Here is an 18590-nt window from a genome sequence, read left to right on the forward strand (position 1 = left end):
TGTTACATTGTTCAGTGTGGGTGGAAAGATGCCAGTAGGGGTCTTTCCAGTCTAATGATATTGTGCATAAGAACCAGTCACCAAGTTGTGTACAGGGTTCCGAGAAAAACACGTGCTCCCAGGGAGGGGCACTATTGGCTCTATTCGCTTTGTCCTTCCTGTCCCAATCTGGGTCTGTGATGCCTGGTAACATTCCTTGAGCAGGAGAGCTGTTTTGAACTCCTGCCACTCGGAGTGACTTTGGATGCTGGGTGAACCAATTATCAGTCACTCAAAACGTGCCCAGAGAGGCAGGATTTCCGGGGAGCGGGGCAGCCACTGGAGAGTCCAGTCCAGCACACAGAGGAGGCAGGTCCCTGGTCTGTGTTTGCCTCCGGGGACACATTTCTAAAGGACTGTTGTTCTGGAGGCTGACTCTCCATACCCAGTCCTAGCCTGTGGGAGGATTCTGTGAGCACTCTCCTGCAAGTAGGCAAGAAGTCCTGGCAAATGGCCTCTGAGAGGAAATTAACTTTAACTTGTTTAAATGTAAGGCAGTCTTAAAAACAAAACAAAACAAAAAAAACTCCAGGGAAAGCCATTCCAGAGACTCACATATACATGAGTTATCATATGATCTATAAGAAAGCCTATATTTATATCTCTTCTCCTCTTTGATCTTCTTTGAATTGTTATAGGAACTGGACACCTCCCACAAGGACAGGGCCCACTTCCAGCAATATCTGAGGCACTCTTATTGAATCAACCTCCCTGAAAATAACAACTATAAACGTGTAACAGGGTATTAAGAACCCACTACCTCAAAGCATTGAAGAGTAAGAAAAAGCAGGCAGATGTTGGAGAGGGTATAAAATCTGGAAGAAGGGAAGGCCACTGGGTGAGCATCCTATTTTTTGTTTTGTCTTGTTTTTTGATTAATTAATTAATTTATTTTTATTTTTGGCTGTGCTGGATCTTCATTGCTGCACGTGGGCTTTCTCTAGCTACGGCGAGCAGGGGCTACTCTTCGTTGCGGTGTGTGTGCTTCTCGTTGCAGTGGTTTCTCTTGTTGCAGAGAACCGGCTCAGTAGTTGTGGTGCACAGGCTTAGTTGCTCTGTGGCATCTTCCTGGACCAGAGCTCGAACCCATATCCCCTGCACTGGCAGGCGGATTCTTAACCATTGAGTCACGAGGGAAGTCCCTTTTGTTTTGTTTTGTTTTACAAATTTTAGCCTGAGGGCAGACCCAGTCCCCAATCTGCAGCTCATAGAAACCTGTAATCTTATGCTTGAAGAACCAGGGGGCCGAGTTCAGGGCAACTGTAGCATCTTGAAAGGGAGAGGAGAAATTCCAGAGGCCGAGTCAGAGAAGAGAAGCCCTTATAAACTGCTTATAAACTCTGCTTACGTTTCTGGCTGACCTCTGAATTGTTCATGTGCAGGGCCAACTCCAAGCAGCCCAGCTGCTAAGACTAAAGCACTGAACTGATGTTTTAGACTCGGGTTCTTCCTGCTTAAAAAAAAAAAAATCTATGTTCTTTGGAGAAACATAACAGAATCAAGATTGCCTATAACATTTGCTCATAATGTCAAGGATAGGATAAAAAATTATTTCACATGAGATTAGTTCAAGATGGCAGAGTAGAAGGATGTGTGCTCACTCCCTATTGCAAGAGCACCAGAATCACAACTAACTGCTGAACAATCATTGACAGGAGGACACTGGAACTCACCAAAAAAGATACCCCACATCCAAAGACAAAGGAGAAGCCACAATGAGACGGTAGGAGGGGCACAATCACAATAAAATCAATTCCCATAACTGCTGGGTGGGTGACTCACAAACTGGAGAACACTTATACCACAGAAGTCCACCCACTGGCATGAAAGTTCTGAGCCCCACGTCAGACTTCCCAACCTGGGGGTCTGGCAACGGGAGGAGGAATTACTAGAGAATCAGACTTTGAAGGCTAGTGGGATTTGATTGCAGGACTTCGACAGGACTGGGGGAAACAGAGACTCCACTCTTGGAGGGCACACACAAAGTAGTGTGGGCATGGGGACCCAGGGGAAGGAGCAGTGACTCCATAGGAGACTGAACCAGACCTACCTGCTAGTGTTGGAGGGTCTCCTGAAGAGGTGGGGGTGGTTGTGTCTCAGTGTGAAGACAAGGATGCTGGCAGCAGAAGTTCTGGGAAGTACTCCTTGGAGTGAGCCCTCCCACAGTCTGCCATTAGCCCCACAAAAGAGCCAGGTAGGCTCCAGTGTTGAGTCACCCCAGGCCAAACAACCAACAGGGAGGGAACCCAGCCCCACAGATCAGCAGATTAAAGTTTTACTGAGCTCTGTCCACCAGAGCAACACCCAGTTCTACCCACCACAAGTCCCTCCCATCAGGACACTTGCACAAGCCTCCTAGATAGCCTCATCCACCAGAAGGCAGACAGCAGAAGCAAGAAGAACTACAATCCTGCAGCCTGTGGAACAAAAACCACATTCACAGAAAGACAGACAAGATGAAAAGGCAGAGGGCTATGTACCAGATGAAGGAACAAGATAAAACCCCAGGAAAACAACTAAATGAAGTAGAGATAGGAAACCGTCCAGAAAAAGAATTCAGAATAATGATAGTGAAGATGATCCAGGACCTCAGATAAAGAATGGAAGCAAAGATCGAGAAGATGCAAGAAATGTTTAACAAAGACCTAGAAGAATTATAGAACAAACACCTAGAAGAATTAAAGAACAAACAAATAGAGATGAACAATACAATAACTGAAATGAAAAATACACTAGAAGGAATCAATAGCAGAATAACTGAGGCAGAGGAATGGATAAGTGACCTGGAAGACAGAATAGTGGAATTCACTGCCACGGAACAGAATAAAGAAAAAAGAATGAAAAGAAATAAAGACAGCTTAAGAGACCTCTGGGACAACATTAAATGCAACAACATTCACATTATAGGTGTCCCAGAAGGAAAAGAGAGAGAGAAAGGACGTGAGAAAGTATTTGAAGAAATTATAGCCCAAAACTTTCCTAACACAGGAAAGGAAATACCCACCCAAGTCCAGGAAGCACAGAGAGTCCCAGGCAGGATAAATCCAAGGAGAAATATGCCGAGACACATAGTAATCAAACTGACAAAAATTAAAGACAAAGAAAAATTATTGAAAGAAACAAGGGAGAAATGACAAATAACATACAAGGGAACTCCCATAAGGCTAACAGTTGATTTCTCAGCAGAAACTCTACAAGCCAGAAGGGAGTGGCAGGATATATTTAAAGTGATGAAAGGGAAGAACCTACAACCAAGATTACTCTACCCAGCAAGGATCTCATTCAGATTCAATGGAGAAATCAAAAGCTTTACAGACAAGCAAAAGGTAAGAGAATTCAGCACCACCAAACCAGCTCTATAACAAATGCTAAAGGAACTTCTCTAAGTGAGAAACACAAGAGAAGAAAAGGACCTACAAAAACAAAGCCCCAAAAATTAAGGAAATGGTCATATGAATATACATATCAGTAATTACCTTAAATGTGAATGGATTAAATGCTCCAACCAAAAGACACAGGCTCATTGAATGGATACAAAAACAAGATCCATACATATGTTGTCTACAAGAGACTCATTTCAGACATAGGGACACATAGAGAAAGTGAGGGGATGGAAAAAGATATTCCATGCAAATGGAAATCAAAAGAAAGCTGGAGTAGCAATACTCATATCAGAAAAAATAGAGTTTAAAATAAAGAATGTTACAAGAGACAAGGCAGGACACTACATAAGGAATGTTACAAGAGACAAGGCAGGACACTACATAATGATCAAGGGATCAATCCAAGAAGAAGATATAACAATTATAAGTATAAATGCACACAACATAGGAGCACCTCAATACCTAGGGCAACTGCTAACAGCTATAAAAGAGGAAATCAACAGTAACACAGTAATAGTGGGGGACTTTAACACCTCACTTACACCAATGGATAGATCATCCAGACAGAAAATTAATAAGGAAACACAAGCTTTAAATGACACAATAGACCAGATAGATTTAATTGATATTTATAGGACATTCCATCCAAAACCAGCAGATTACACTGTCTTCTCAAGTGCACATGGAACATTCTCCAGGATAGATCCATCTTGGCTCACAAATCAAGCCTTGGTAAATTTAAGAAAATTGAAATCATATCAAGTAACTTTTCTGACAACAACGCTATGAGATTAGAATCAATTACAGGGAAAAAACCGTGAAAAACACAAACACATGGAGGCTAAACAATATGTTACTAAATAACCAAGAGATCACTGAAGAAATCACAGAGGAAATCAAAAGATACCTAGAGACAAATTACAGTGAAAACAAAACGATCCAAAACCTATGGGATGCAGCAAAAGCAGTTCTAAGAGGGAAGTTTATAGCAATAAAAGCCTACCTCAAGAAACAAGAAAAATTACAAGTAAACAATCTAACCTTACACCTAAAGGAACTAGAGAAAGAAGAACAAACTAGACCCGAAGTTAGCAGAAGGAAAGAAATCATAAAGATCAGAGCAGAAATAAATGAAACAGAAACAAAGAAAACAATAGCAAAGATCAATAAAACTAAAAGCTGGTTCTTTGAGAAGATAAACAAAATTGATAAACCATTAGCCAGACTCATCAAGAAAAAGAGGGAGAGGACTCAAATCAATAAAATTAGAAATGAAAAAGGAGCAGTTACAACAGACACTGCAGAAATACAAAGCATCCTAAGAGACTACTACAAGCAACTGTATGCCAATAAAATGGACAGCCTGGAAGAAATGGATAGATTCTTAGAAAGGTATAACCTTCCAACACTGAACCAGGAAGAAATAGAAAATATGAACAGACCAATCACAAGTAATGAAATTGAGACTGTGATTAAAAATCTTCCAACAAACAAAAGTCCAGGACCAGATGGCTTCACAGGTGAATTCTATCAAACATTTAGCAAAGACCTAACACCCATCCTTCTCAAACTTGTCCAAAAATTTGCAGAGGAAGGAATACTCCCAAACTCATTCTATGAGGCGACCATCACCCTGATACCAAAACCAGACAATGATATCACAAAAAAAAGAAAGTTACAGACTGATATCACTGATGAATATAGATGCAAAAATCCTCAACAAAATACTAGCAAACAGAATCCAACAACACATTAAAAGTGTCATACACCACAATCAAGTGGGATTTATCCCAGGGATGCAAGGATTCTTCACTGTATGCAAATCAATCAATGTGATACAGCATATTAACAAATTGAAGAAGAAAAACCATATGATCATCTCAATAGACACAGAAAAACTTTTGGCAAAATTCAACACGCATTAATGATAAAAACTCTCCAGAAAGTGAGCACAGAGGGAACTTACCTCAATATAATAAAGGCCATATACAACAAACCCACAGCAAACATCATTCTCAATGGTGAAAAACTGAAAGCATTTCCTCTAAGATCAGGAACGAGACAAGGATGTCCACTCTCACCCCTATTATTCAACATAGTTTTGCAAGTCCTAGCCACAGCAATCGGAGAAGAAAAAGAAATAAAAGGAATACAAATTGGAAAAGAAGAAGTAAAGCTGTCACTGTTTGCAGGTGACATGATACTATACATAGAGAATCCTAAAGATGCTACCAGAAAACCACTAGAGCTAATCAATGAATTTGGTAAAGTAGCAGGATACAAAATTAATGCACAGAAATCTCTTGCATTCCTATACACTAATGATGAAAAATATGAAAGAGAAATTAAGGAAACACTCCCATTTACCACTGCAACAAAAAGAATAAAATACCTAGGAATAAACCTACCTAGGGAGACAAAAGATCTGTATGCAGAAAACTATAAGACACTGATAAAAGAAATTAATGATGATACAAACAGATGGAGAGATATACCATGTTCTTTGATTGGAAGAATCAATATTGTGAAAATGCTTATACTACCCAAAGCAATCTACAGATGCAATGCAATCCCTATCAAATTACCAATGGCATTTTTTTACAAAACTAGAACAAAAAATCTTAAAATTTGTATGGAGACACAAAAGACCCCGAATAGCCAAAGTAATCTTGGGGGAAAAAAACAGAGTTGGAGCAATCAGACTCCCTGACTTCAGACTATACTACAAAGCTACAGTAATCAAAACTGTATGGTACTGGCACAAAAACAGAAATATAGATCAATGGAACAGGATAGAAAGCCCAGAGATAAACTCATGCACCTATGGTCAACTAATCTATGACAAAGAGGCAAGGATATATAATGGAGAAAAGAAAATGTCTTCAACAAGTGGTGCTGGGAAAATTGGACAGCTACATATAAAAGAATGAAATTAGAACACTCCCTAACACCATATACAAAAATAAACCCAAAATGGATTAGAGACCTAAATGTAAGACCAGACACTATAAAACTCTTAGAGGAAAACATAGGAAGAACACTCTTTGACATAAATTGCAGCACTGGGATGGTGGGAGGTTGGAGGGAGAGATAAATTAGGAGTTTGGGATTAATATATTCACACTACTATATATAAAATAGATAAAAAACAAGGACCTACTGTATAGCACAGGGAACTATATTCAATATTTTGTAATACTTATAATGGAAAACAACTTGAAAAAGAACATTCATATATTTATATATATATAGTTATACATATATATGTATATGTATAACTGAACATATATAATACACATATATATGTATAACTGAATCAGTTTGCTGTACACTTGAAACTAACACAACATTGTAATATATTAACTATACATCAATAGAAATTTTTTTAAAAAGAGCTATCTTTTCCAGAGAAGGGTGGAAAATTAAGGGAATATGGGGCACTGACGAAAGTTGAGGATTTTTTTATCATCTCCATAATCTCCATTGTCACCTCCCTAAGATCCCCCTAAATCAGTCAACTCTCTGGCAAGTGCAGCTTTAAGACACGCCCCCCTGGCATCAATCTTCTAACTGGATTGCCTTTCCTAAACTCTCTAAGCTTCTCTTTTATAGAAATATAAGAACCTTCCTTGTTTAATCCTGTTCACAAAGTTAAACTGTGTTTTCAAACAACTGTCTTCCAGCAATCATCAATAGGAGAGTCATATATATATATATATATATATATATATATATATATACACACACACATATATCTGAATCACTTTGCTGTATACCTGAAACTACACAACACTGTAAATTAACTAGACTTAATTTTTAAAAATGGTTTAAAAAGCATAGAAAACTTAATTATTAATTCAGGAATAAAACTGGAGACAAATGAACAAATTACCTGAATTATTTTTAAAGCTGAAAGTTTAATCTTTTTCTCTAGGCCATATCAAAACGCCATGTATGCATCCCAGTATTAACCATTACTGAGTCTTATTTGTGATGTGTGCAGTTTCAATCCTTTTTAATAAAACCATATGCCACTAATTATTATAAAGGAAAACAAGTACTTGGAGTAGAAATAGTGAAAGAGTTCCATCTTCTTTAAACCATCTCCCCAATTAAAACTAGAAAGCCTCAGAGATATGGCAGATTTAATGGCATTTTCCTAGAGCTAACTTTTGAGGGTAACTTTTTAAGTCAGTTGTGATGACCATTATTCCATATAGTCAATTCTGCTTAACTGAGTTGGGTCTTAACTATGAATTTAACTAGCATTTCCCAAATAAAGATTCTAGAGTACACTTTGTATAGGAGGTCAAAACATAAGTCACAAAGAAAGGGTTTAATGATTAGATACTTTTGAGAAATACTGAGTTAAACAGATCTGTTTTTTCTGCCAAGGCCTTTCAGAGCCTTCAACATGGGAGTGTGCATTGTGAGTCAACAAGGGTGGCAGGCGGCACAAAGTCTGTCAATCAAGTGTAGCACAGAGGCCATGGATATGGCAAGGACTCTGAGGTTCTCCCAGGGGAGGAGCTCATTTATTCACTTGACAAACATTAATTGAGCACTTACTACATTCTAATCTAGGTACTCGCAAATATATGATAGATAAGACTGCTCTCAATGAACTTATTATTTAGTGAGAGAAGCAGACACAACCAGGTAAATAAACAAATAATAATATAATTTCAAGTAGTGCTATAAAAAAAGAAGCAATAGAGACGAATGGTGTGGGATGGGAGGCTAACTAGATAGAGCAGTTAGGAAAGGTCTCTCAGAGGCAGTGATAGACAACATGAGACCTCAACAACAAGAAATTGACCATGCATGAAGAGCCAAAGGACGAGTGTTCAAAGGAGAGGAAGCAACTTGTACAGAGGTTATAAGGCAGGAAGTAGTTCTATGTGTTTAAGCCCCTTAGAGGGGACCATGTGGCTGGAGCATAGAGAGGCATTTAAAGACGTAATGTATTAAAAGGAAGAAAATGTCCGTTACAAAAAGTGACAAAATGAGAGCTGAGTCTTAACTTGCCAGACGGGAAACACATACCAATAAAGAAATTCATAGAATTTTCTGCTAGTGAAAATGTAAAATAGTACAATTACTTTGGAAAGTAGTCTGGCATTTTCTCACAAAGGTAAGTGTATACCTATAACATGAGCCAGCCATTCTACTCCTTGGTATTTACCAAAGAGAAATTAAAGCCCATGTCCACACTGAGAATTGTAAACAAATGATCATAGTAGCTTTATTTGTAATACCTCAAAACTGAAAATAACCCAAATATCAATTACTAAGTAACTGGATGAAAAACTTGAGGTATTTCCATACAATAGAATACTCAACAACAAAGGAACAAACTACACAATACATAATACACAAACAAATACGCACAATAAAAATAAATGATTGGGGCTTCCCTGGTGGCGCAGTGGTTGAGAGTCCGCCTGCCGATGCAGGGGATACGGGTTCGTGCCCCAGTCCGGGAAGATCCCACATGCCGCGGAGCGGCTGGACCCGTGAGCCATGGCCGCTGAGCCTGCGCGTCCGGAGCCTGTGCTCCGCAACGGGAGAGGCCACAAGACTGAGAGGCCCACGTACCGCAAAAATAAATAAATAAATAAATGATTGGAAAGGGAAAAGTAAATTTGTCTTCATTTGCAGAAAACATAGCTGTAAACAGAAAATCCTAAGAAATCTACAAATTAATAAGTGAATTTAGCAAGGCCATATAAGGTAAAAAAAAATCATCTGTACTCATATATTACGATTAAGAATTAGCTAATTAAATTTTTAAAATTCAATTTATAAGTTCATCTAAAAACACGAAATGGGGTAAATTTAACGAAGTTTTTGCAATACTCCTACACTGAAATCTAGAAAATATTGCTGAGAAAAATTAAAGACCTAAATAAATGTAGCAATATGCTGTACTCTATATTGAGAAACTAGATATTAAGATGTGAATTCTCCCCAAATTGATATATAGATTCAATGCAAGTCCTTTCAAACTTTCAGCAGGCTTTTTTTTGATAGAAATTGACAAGCTGGTTCTGTAACATATATGAGAATACAAAGAACCTAGATGAACCAAAAGAATTTTGAAAAAGAACACAGCTGGAGGATTTACACTGCCTTATTTCAAGATTTACTATAACACTAGAGTAATCAAGACTGTCTGGTATCAGTGGAACAATAAGCATATGTATAGATCAGTGGAGAGTCCAGACACAGGCCCACACATAGACAGTAGTTTTTTTTAAAAGGTGCCACAGCTGGATGGGAGGGGAGTTTGAGGGAGAACGGATACATGCATATGTATGGCTGAGTCCCTTTGCTGTGCACCTGAAACTATCACGACATTGTTAATCGGCTGTACTCCAATATAAAGTAAAAAGTTTAAAAAATAAAAAGTAAAAGGTGCCACAGCAATTTGATGAGGAAAGGATAATCTTTTCAATAAATGTCAGTGAAACAATTGGATATCCCTAGGCAAAAGCCTTTGCAAGCTTGGAGTAAGTAAAGATTTCTTAGATAGGACACAAAAACACAAACCATAAAGGAAAAATTTATCAAATTGGACTTCATCAAAATTAAAACTTTAAGTTCCTTGGAAAATACCATTAAGAAAATGAAAAGACAAGACACAGACTGGGAAAAAATATTCATGATATGTATATCTGATGAAGTACCAGAATATATAGAGAACTCTTACAACTCAATAATAAGACAAGTAATCAATTAAAAATAGACAGATTTGGGCATTCACTTCACAAAAGACATACAAATGGCAAAAAAGCACAGGAAAAGATGCTCAACATCACTTATCATCAGGGAAACGCCGCAATGAGATATAATTACAAAACCTCTAGAACAGCTAAAATGAAGAGGAGGAGGATTGGTAAGGATATGGAGCAGCTAAAACTCTGACATCTTGCTGGTGGGTACATTTTATTATATGTAAATTATATCTCAATAAAGTTTTTTTAAAAAAAGAGCTTAGCCAATAAAGTTTCAAAACTGGCTAATGATTTCCAAGAAAGGCAAAAAGAAAAAATTACAAAGGAGTAGTGAAGTACTACTGCTAATATTTAAAGAGGCACTATGCTCATTTTTTGCTATATGTTTCCTCATTCGATCTTGGCAAAGAGCTTATGAGGTAGGTATAATTATTATCTCAATCTTAGAGTTGGGCAAACTGAAACTTATAGAGCTTCAGTGGTGAGGTCTGGGCAGGCTGACAACAGTATCTAAAGCATTAAGCAAAAGAAGCTAAAATTGCCAACTTTGCCGGGCTTATTTAAGGCTGGTCATAAAAGTGGAACATGATAATGCTCAAGAATATATGTTAAATTTACTTTAAACCAAACTCCAGTTTTATACACAGCACTGGATGTAGTAAGATCTTTATGGAAGAAAATTGATTTGAAAGGCTTATGCTCTAATTCTGGCTCCACAACATGCTACCCTATAACCATGTGGAAATTCCTTACCCTTTGTTTCCTCAGCTGTGAAATGGAGATCTAATCCCTGCCTTCTATACTCAAAAGTCTACTGTGAGGATGAAATAAGCATCACATTTGAAGATGCTTTATAAACTTATACAGCCTGACACGGTTGCAAAATCATCTGAGTAAGCGAGAAAGTCATGGTGGAGATGACCTGCGACTTACGTTTCCTTCTTCGACTTCTTATTTAAGTTTAAAGGACCTGCAGGTGTATATACACTTTCATACATTGCATGAGTGAACCAACTAACTAGTATTCAATTATTCTTACTGTGTGACCAGTGCTGGACTATGGTAATTAACAGAAGATGCCTCAATTCTTGCCTTCAATCTCTGACAGTCTAGCCAAAGAAAAAAAGAACTTACACAACACTGCAGAGGATTGAATTTCTTAACCCAAACCAGTAAGCCCACACCTCCTTGCTCATCTTGTCAACTTTATCTTTCAGTGCCTAGTGCCACCTCTCCCATGACACCTTTTATATCTCTTCTAGGAGGGATTCCCTAATAGGACCTCATTTAACATCCATCTACTTTCACTCGGTTGAATTTCATTTACTCATTAACGCAACATCTTCCTACAAGTTGATTATATACGTAATACGCTCTAATCACTTCATTTCTGTGGCTCTAATTTCTCTCAAATTAGTAACCTCTCCAAAAAAGGGTTCATCTTGTTCTTTTGTATTTGCCACACCACTAGCAAAGTACCGGGAACAAAATGAATTAAAACTAAATTGAATGTGGTGAAAGAAGATAGCAGAGATGTGATTTGACAAGACCACATGGAACAGTGGCTTTGGACTGTGGGTTACAATTCTGGCTTTGGCTCTATAGCTGCTGTGTGTGCTCTTCACGTTTATTCATTTGTAAAAGAGAATAAAATATCTCCTTGGAGATTTATGGTCAGGATCAAATAAATTAACATATATCAATATAAAGTGCCTAGCACGCAGCAGGCACTGAGATATATTTATTTTCTTCTCCTTCCTAATGGAAAGCAACATGTTTCATATTCTGATAGAAATTTAATCCTTAGGTCATATAGCAGTATTGAGTCCAGAATAAACTTGACAGTCTCTTTGGCTTAGGTTTTGAGTATTCATAGAGAAATCCCCGCGTACATTCATTCTCTAGTCCCAAACAAAACCCCATCTCCATGTAAATTGTTTAGAAAGTGAGAAATATTTATTCTAATTAATCCTTGATATTCGAAGGTAATCAAAATATGCTCACATCATTATCAGAGTCGGTGCAAATACAGGAAGAATCTGGGTTTGGTTAATCAAAAGAAGATTGCCCCTTTGAGGACGAGGGTTAGTGGAAGCTATAAGGAATCAAGTAGGAAGTGGGTTAAGTGGATTCTGCAAAAATTCAGATATAACCCAGTGCTCTTCCCTAGTATAATTCTATTTCTGGTTCTGCCAGACTCCGTTCTATAAAGCTCTGATTTGCTTTGTCTACTCCATCTCTCTGGATTTGGCTGTCATGTCCTTGTCTGCCTTGAGTAAGGACAAAGACCATTTTCTCCACTAAGAGGATTCAGCAATTATGTGGACATCTGTGGCAGCAAAAGAAAACCAGCCTTGAATTGTCTCCATTTCACCAAAGTTTGAAAAATAAAATGTGGTGTTAAGTTACACCTGACAGCAAGGAGCTACTATGATTCAGTCTCTAACTGTGTGTGTGTGTGTGTGTGTGTGTGTGTGTGTCAGAAAAAATGTAATGTTATTCAGTAACTTCGTAAGAGCCAGGACAGAGTTTTACTCTTTGCAACCCCATGGCACCAATACTGACACAACACATGGCATTGGATTTCTGCCATGGGTGATCCAACCCCATCTACAGATGAAAAAACTAACGCCCAGAGAAGACTCTGTACTGTTTGCCCGAAGTCACACACACAGTGACTAAAACCAAAATGCTCATCTCTCTCCTGATTCAGCTCCGGTGCTCTTTGCCCTCTGCTGGCCTTCCTCTATATCCTGCCTTTGTAGAAATGGAAAAGAACACGAAAATGAAAATCTGCGAAAGCAAGAGAACAACATAAAAGAATGGCTTCGGGGAGGGATAGGAATCGATTCTTGTAGAACAACAGCGATACTGGGGGCAAACCTTTGAGTAACTGCGAGGTTTAAGAAGCGCTCTGCTGAAATGTACAATAAAAAGTGGAAGTAGGTGGGAGGGAGGTGAGGGTGAGTGAGGAGAAGGGGGGAAATGCTGGGCTGGGTGTCTGAGGCACCAGTCAGCGGAGGCAAAGAGGGGACGTGAAGACCAAAGAAGACCGGGCTGCAAACGTGTCTGATCACCTGGAGAAGCGATGACAGCAACACGCAGCCCTTTCCTTGTTCGTATTCCTCTTGCAGCCTCGGGGCAGAGCCAGGGCTGAGCCCCAGGAGCCCAGTCAGAATCCAGAGGATTTCCCTTTCAAGTCTGCAGAATGTGGGGACTGTCACGTTGAGGCGTGTTGTTTTCTCCAAGCCAGCGGACCCGCCCAAGGACAGCCTGGATGGGGACATGTGCCATCCGAGCTGGACGGCTTTGATGTCGTGGAGCTGCACCCAGCTGCACCCAGCTGGGAGCTTGTGACTTCACCTCTGGAAAAGCTGGAAGGTGATTTTTAGTGTTTTCAAAATACTGGGAAGCAGCATGGGTCTTAGGTAAGTCAGCCACGGTTTTTCAAAAGGGATTCTCAGCCCTGCCTGTGCCCAGCTGTTCCATTCATAGAGCTCGTTGTAACCCTCCTGTGAGATTCATAGAATGGGCTTCTCCCTCGTTCCCTGCTCTGCCAATCATAAGAAGATGATCCCCTACTACCTGTAAAATCACCCACTGGGTGTCTAGAAGCTGAAATTCCTAAGTCCCTCCCATCAGGTTTCACGGGAGAGATTTCTCATCAGGTCACTCAGGCTGGTGAAGCTTCCTCTCCAGCCATCTCAGGATTTATTCAGATTCTGAAGGAAAGTGAAGGGAATGGATGTTTGTACTGCAGACAACTGAGGAAAGGCTCGTGTAGAATTGGACTATGGCCGGGCCTCTGACCCAACGGGTGAGCTCCACGTTGTGTGAGATTTACAGTTTAAATAAGAGCCAGAGGTCTGAGAGCCTTGAGCTGGGATGCAATAAGGAGGAGAAGGACTATGGTTCACAACTGATGGGGTGGAAGCAGTACCAGCAGAACTCTGAATGTGCACTCCCAAATCCTAAACTCACTCAAATGGCTGCCCACCATCTGGGGTAACTTTATTTCTATTTCCTATTTCAGGTCCAATTTTTCAGACTAGCAAGCTTGGCCATTCAATCCAAGACTGATTTAACACCAGACTACTATTGTTTCTTGTTTGTTTATCTAATTTTTTAAGCCTAACATTTATACACAATAACACCCAGATCATAAGTAGTCAGCTTTTATACCCAGCCAGGTCCAGAGATAGAACATGGTCAGCACCCAGAAGCCTCCTCAAGTCCCTTTCAGCAACTGCCTCCTCAGGGATAACTATGACCCTGACTGACTTCTAACCATGAGGATTTGTTTTGCCTTTTTCTGGACTTAAAGGTCACACACTGCATCCTCTTCATTGTCATTTTTGTTACTCAACCTTGTGTTTGTGAGATTCGATCTTGCTGTGTGTAGTTGTAGTTTGGTGACTCTTTCGATGGTTGTTGTAAAAGTATTCGGTTGCTTAAACGTACAGGATGCGTATAGCCAGTCTACGGGAGAGGACATTTGACTTAGTCAGGTTTGCCATGGCGTGCAGAGTGTTGCCATGAACATCCTGCACATGTCAGATCATATTTTAAAAGTTTGATGCAGTGCTGCCTACTGTTGCTCTGACCCTTTCTACCAGGAAGATGGTTCACCCTCAAGGTTCACAACATTTTTGGAGTTATGATACCCTATTTTTTATTTCATTAGGGCATCTACTTCCTCCCCAAATGGTGTACTGTATAGACTTTTTAAAATAAGAATTAACCTAGTTTAAGGACATAGCAATGTCATCAGCATTTACTCATTTCTGTGTGCCCATTGCACCTTGTCCTGCGCAGGGCAAGTCATTACAACATTTGTTCAACTGCACTGAATTCTTTGAGAACAATCCCCCCGCCACACACACACCAGCAGCAATTCTCGCCTCTCTTCATCTTCTCTAACTAAAATATCATTGCTCCCTTAACAATTCTCTACAGCAATTGTACTCTCTTCTTGGCTTTGATATCCCCAGGGTAAAATATTTTTGGAAAACTCTATACCCATTCACACATTTTTAAGCTGGCGTCTAAAAAATTTATCATCAGTTTAACTAAATGTAAAGAGTAGAATTTCCACCATGTTTTAAATCAATATTTTAACTTTTAAAAATTTTAAAACTACAAGCTTAAAATAAATAAAATGCAGGAAACAAAAAGTATCTAGTGGCTTTATACCAACTGTAGCAGGATGATAGAAGATTGCATTTCCATTATAATACCTACAGAAATGGAGACAAATGTCATCAGGTCACAAAAGATCCGTCAGTTTTACTCTGTGACATTTGGGGAAGAATGTGAATGATTAGTGGTTTTCAAAACTTCTTTGTAATTCAACGTCCTGTGTAGATATTACATGAAAAATATGTGTAGGTTCTGAGTCAGTGAGATGCAATTTATTCCTCCATGGAATTCATTCTAGAATGTGTGGAATATTGCCTTGAACCTTAGTTATTCCAATATATTCCCTGGAAGAATCATTATTGTCAATAAACAGGTTGTTCTGCCAAAAAAAAAAAACAAAAAACTACAAGCTTAGCTCATACAATTTATAGAAAATGGTGCACCATGTTACATAATTGGCAAAGCTGTCTTCATTGAAAATTAATTAGCAAAGTCAGATTTACTTTCATTCAGATATGGCTTTCTGTATTTAAAAATTTTTATCATTTCAAATAAATATGTTAATACACATCCCTTGGCAAAAATTACATCTAAACTTTAATCCTAAACTACATGTATGGATGGACGGAGGGAGGGGTGGAGGGAGGGATGAAGGCATGGGTGGAGCCTTGGAAACTCACCATGACCTTTTCCCCTGAATGAAACAAAGTGCCACACCTTCAGCATTTCCTCCCAAAGCTCCCTTTGCTTTGCTTTCATGTGACTCTCTCAGAAGGGATGCATTCTTGGATGTTTATTTGTTTGGTGCTCAGAAGGCTTTTACACTCCAGGGTAATAATGCTCCCCAGTAAGGTCCAGGGTGGATGAGAAATCTGTTTTTCTACCCTTTAAAAAGTGGGACAAGGGAAAGGGGGAAAGCGGTGCTCTGAACCAATTTGTTTCGTATTTTCTTTCTATAATCATGCAGAGGAGAAAGTGGTGTTTTAAAGATGTTGGATCATTTTACTTTCTCTTGGTATTAGGGCAAGCTGTGATCCCTATTTCCAGCTTTATCGGAGATGTAAAAGACCCATGGGACTTCACAAACTAGTCAAAGGATAGGTTTTCCAATCTCTTAAGAAAATGGACTCAGAGATTTCCTGATAGGATATTTGCTTACTATGTTCAGGTGTTTTCTACATAGTACTAGAATCAGCAGTATCATCAGTTCTTAATTATATAACAATATTTATTGCGTTCATTACTGAGGTCAGTTTTTGATTCAGGTTGATTTTTTCCTGAAATTTAGCACAACAAACACCTTGGCTCATTTGCCCTCCGGTGCTCAACTAGTTTGAGCCAGTGGAATGCAAACTAACTCTAAAATAAGCAAAGGACTCCAAAGGGAAGACTTTGCTGCTAATAATAATAATAATAATAATGCATTGAGCCAACTGATATTACTCTGACATCTGGCACCCCCTATTCTCCACTACAGCTGCAAACCTGAAAATATTTCCAAAAGCCTCTGGGAGTGAGCACTCTGGGAAGATTCAAACCTTGAAGGCTACAGAAGACATAAGACAATCAGTTCTTCCCCCAGACGATAGAGCACACCCAGGAGAGAAGGACCTCTGAAGGCTATAAAAGTCAGCCACGGAAATGTCAAAACTCAAAAGCCCAGGAGAGTTAAGTGGGAGAAAAACAGAAGTGGGAGCAAAACAGAATTAGCAGAAAAACGTGATGAAAAATGAGAAGCAAGTGGCAAAAAAGAGAAGCCAGGGCAAAGCTAGAAATGTTGATGATTCAGGAAGAAAGAGAGTCCCCAAGGGTGAGGAGAAGGGACTTAGGGAAACCCAGAAGACAACGTAGGAAAAACAGTAGCAGCCCAAAGAGCCGAGCAGACTGGAAACCTTCACTGTTGACCCCCCTGCCATCAGGACCTGTACATAATATACAGTAAGGGTCCTTGTTCCATTTCTGTCCTTTGAGCTTCAAGGAACAGAGATCCACTGATGAGCCCAGAAAAAAAGGAAGGTACTGAAATAATCCATGTGTATCACAACACAATTTAGAAACGGAATGCCATCAGGAAGTAAGATGGCTCAAGCAGTTGGCTATTCCCCCCTCTTCCTGGATCACAGTATCCCCAGAGACCCTGCTTCTCTCTGCATATAGGCTCCTTAACCCTCCCTCAGTTAACTTTTTATCTGCTTCTTCATGGTTACTGCTTCCTTATAGCTGAGCTTACTTACAGACCTTCATGGAGTCTTCAGCCCCAACGTTTATGTCACTCAGTTTGCCAGAGATCAGCCTGCCAAGTATATGTCTGTTCCCATATCCGTCTATACCAGGAGCGTTATTATTATAATTACATAATTTAATTAATTGATAGGTAAACTCAAGGCATGTAAAAAGAGAAAAAAAGAACTGTTTCTACAAAAACTAATTTGAATGCTTTGAAAAGACTCATAAAGTTGAATCTCACACACACAGAAACCTCGCTATCAAATTAGATTGTGATAAAGACAAGTCTAAAAGATTAGGGAGGGGCTTCCCTAGTGGCGCAGTGGTTGAGAGTCCGCCTGCCAATACAGGGGACACGGGTTTGTGCCCCGGTCCGGGAAGATCCCACATGCCACGGAGTGGCTGGGCCCGTGAGCCATGGCCACTGAGCCTGCGTGTCCGGAGCCTGTGCTCCGCAACGGGAGAGGCCACAACAGTGAGAGGCCCGCGTACCGCAAAAAAAAAAAAAAAAAAAAAAAAAAAAAATTAGGGAGAAATATCCCCAAAATCTAGAAGTGTTCTGTACTCAGCTTACCTGAAAATTGTCTTTAGGTTGTTGATTCACTTGAAAGAAACCCAAACTGGAAATGGTAGGTGACTCACCATGGGTGTCACTTATTCCAGAAAGACAATACAGAACTCCAATCAGCCAATCCATAATCAAAGCAAAGGTCTTAGCCTTACATGAAAAGACGGCAAGTGAATTTACATTTATAGGTATTTATATGAATTCATGTGTGCATCTACTAATTTACATGTATACATACAATTAAAATAAAAAATTTTCGGTAGTATCATTTTTTAATTATTTTCCACAGTAACTGTCAAGCATCACTACAGTCAGATTGGGTAGGAGGATTTCTGCTGCAATGTTCATCCTTCCCGCTGCTCCCCACTCAGTGACTTGCTTAGCACCAAGTACATAACAGGTATTAATGGACCCTTGTTCCTTGACAACCTCAGAGGAGGTAAACGGGCCAAACGGTGATAACATAAACCCTGCTCCTAAGTTATCTTGAGGAGGCCG

The 18590-nt window shown here is 39.4% G+C and overlaps 1 protein-coding gene across 8 annotated transcripts in view; it reads right to left on the bottom strand.

Moving 5' to 3' along the window:
* ZNF366 (zinc finger protein 366) overlaps positions 1 to 18590 on the bottom strand; it is a 328855-nt gene that overhangs the window by 85668 nt on the left and 224597 nt on the right. Inside the window, exon 1 of one of the 8 annotated variants that reach the window (XM_060295880.2) lies at positions 13237 to 13639. The exons of the other annotated variants lie outside the window; for them this stretch is intronic. The gene's annotated coding sequence lies outside the window, so the exon portion shown is untranslated. Of the gene's footprint in view, positions 1 to 13236; positions 13640 to 18590 lie in introns of those variants that run through there. 8 annotated transcript variants of the gene reach the window in all.

The sequence above is a fragment of the Globicephala melas genome, chromosome 3 (genome assembly GCF_963455315.2).
Source record: "Globicephala melas chromosome 3, mGloMel1.2, whole genome shotgun sequence".
NCBI classification, from domain to species: Eukaryota; Metazoa; Chordata; class Mammalia; order Artiodactyla; family Delphinidae; genus Globicephala; species Globicephala melas.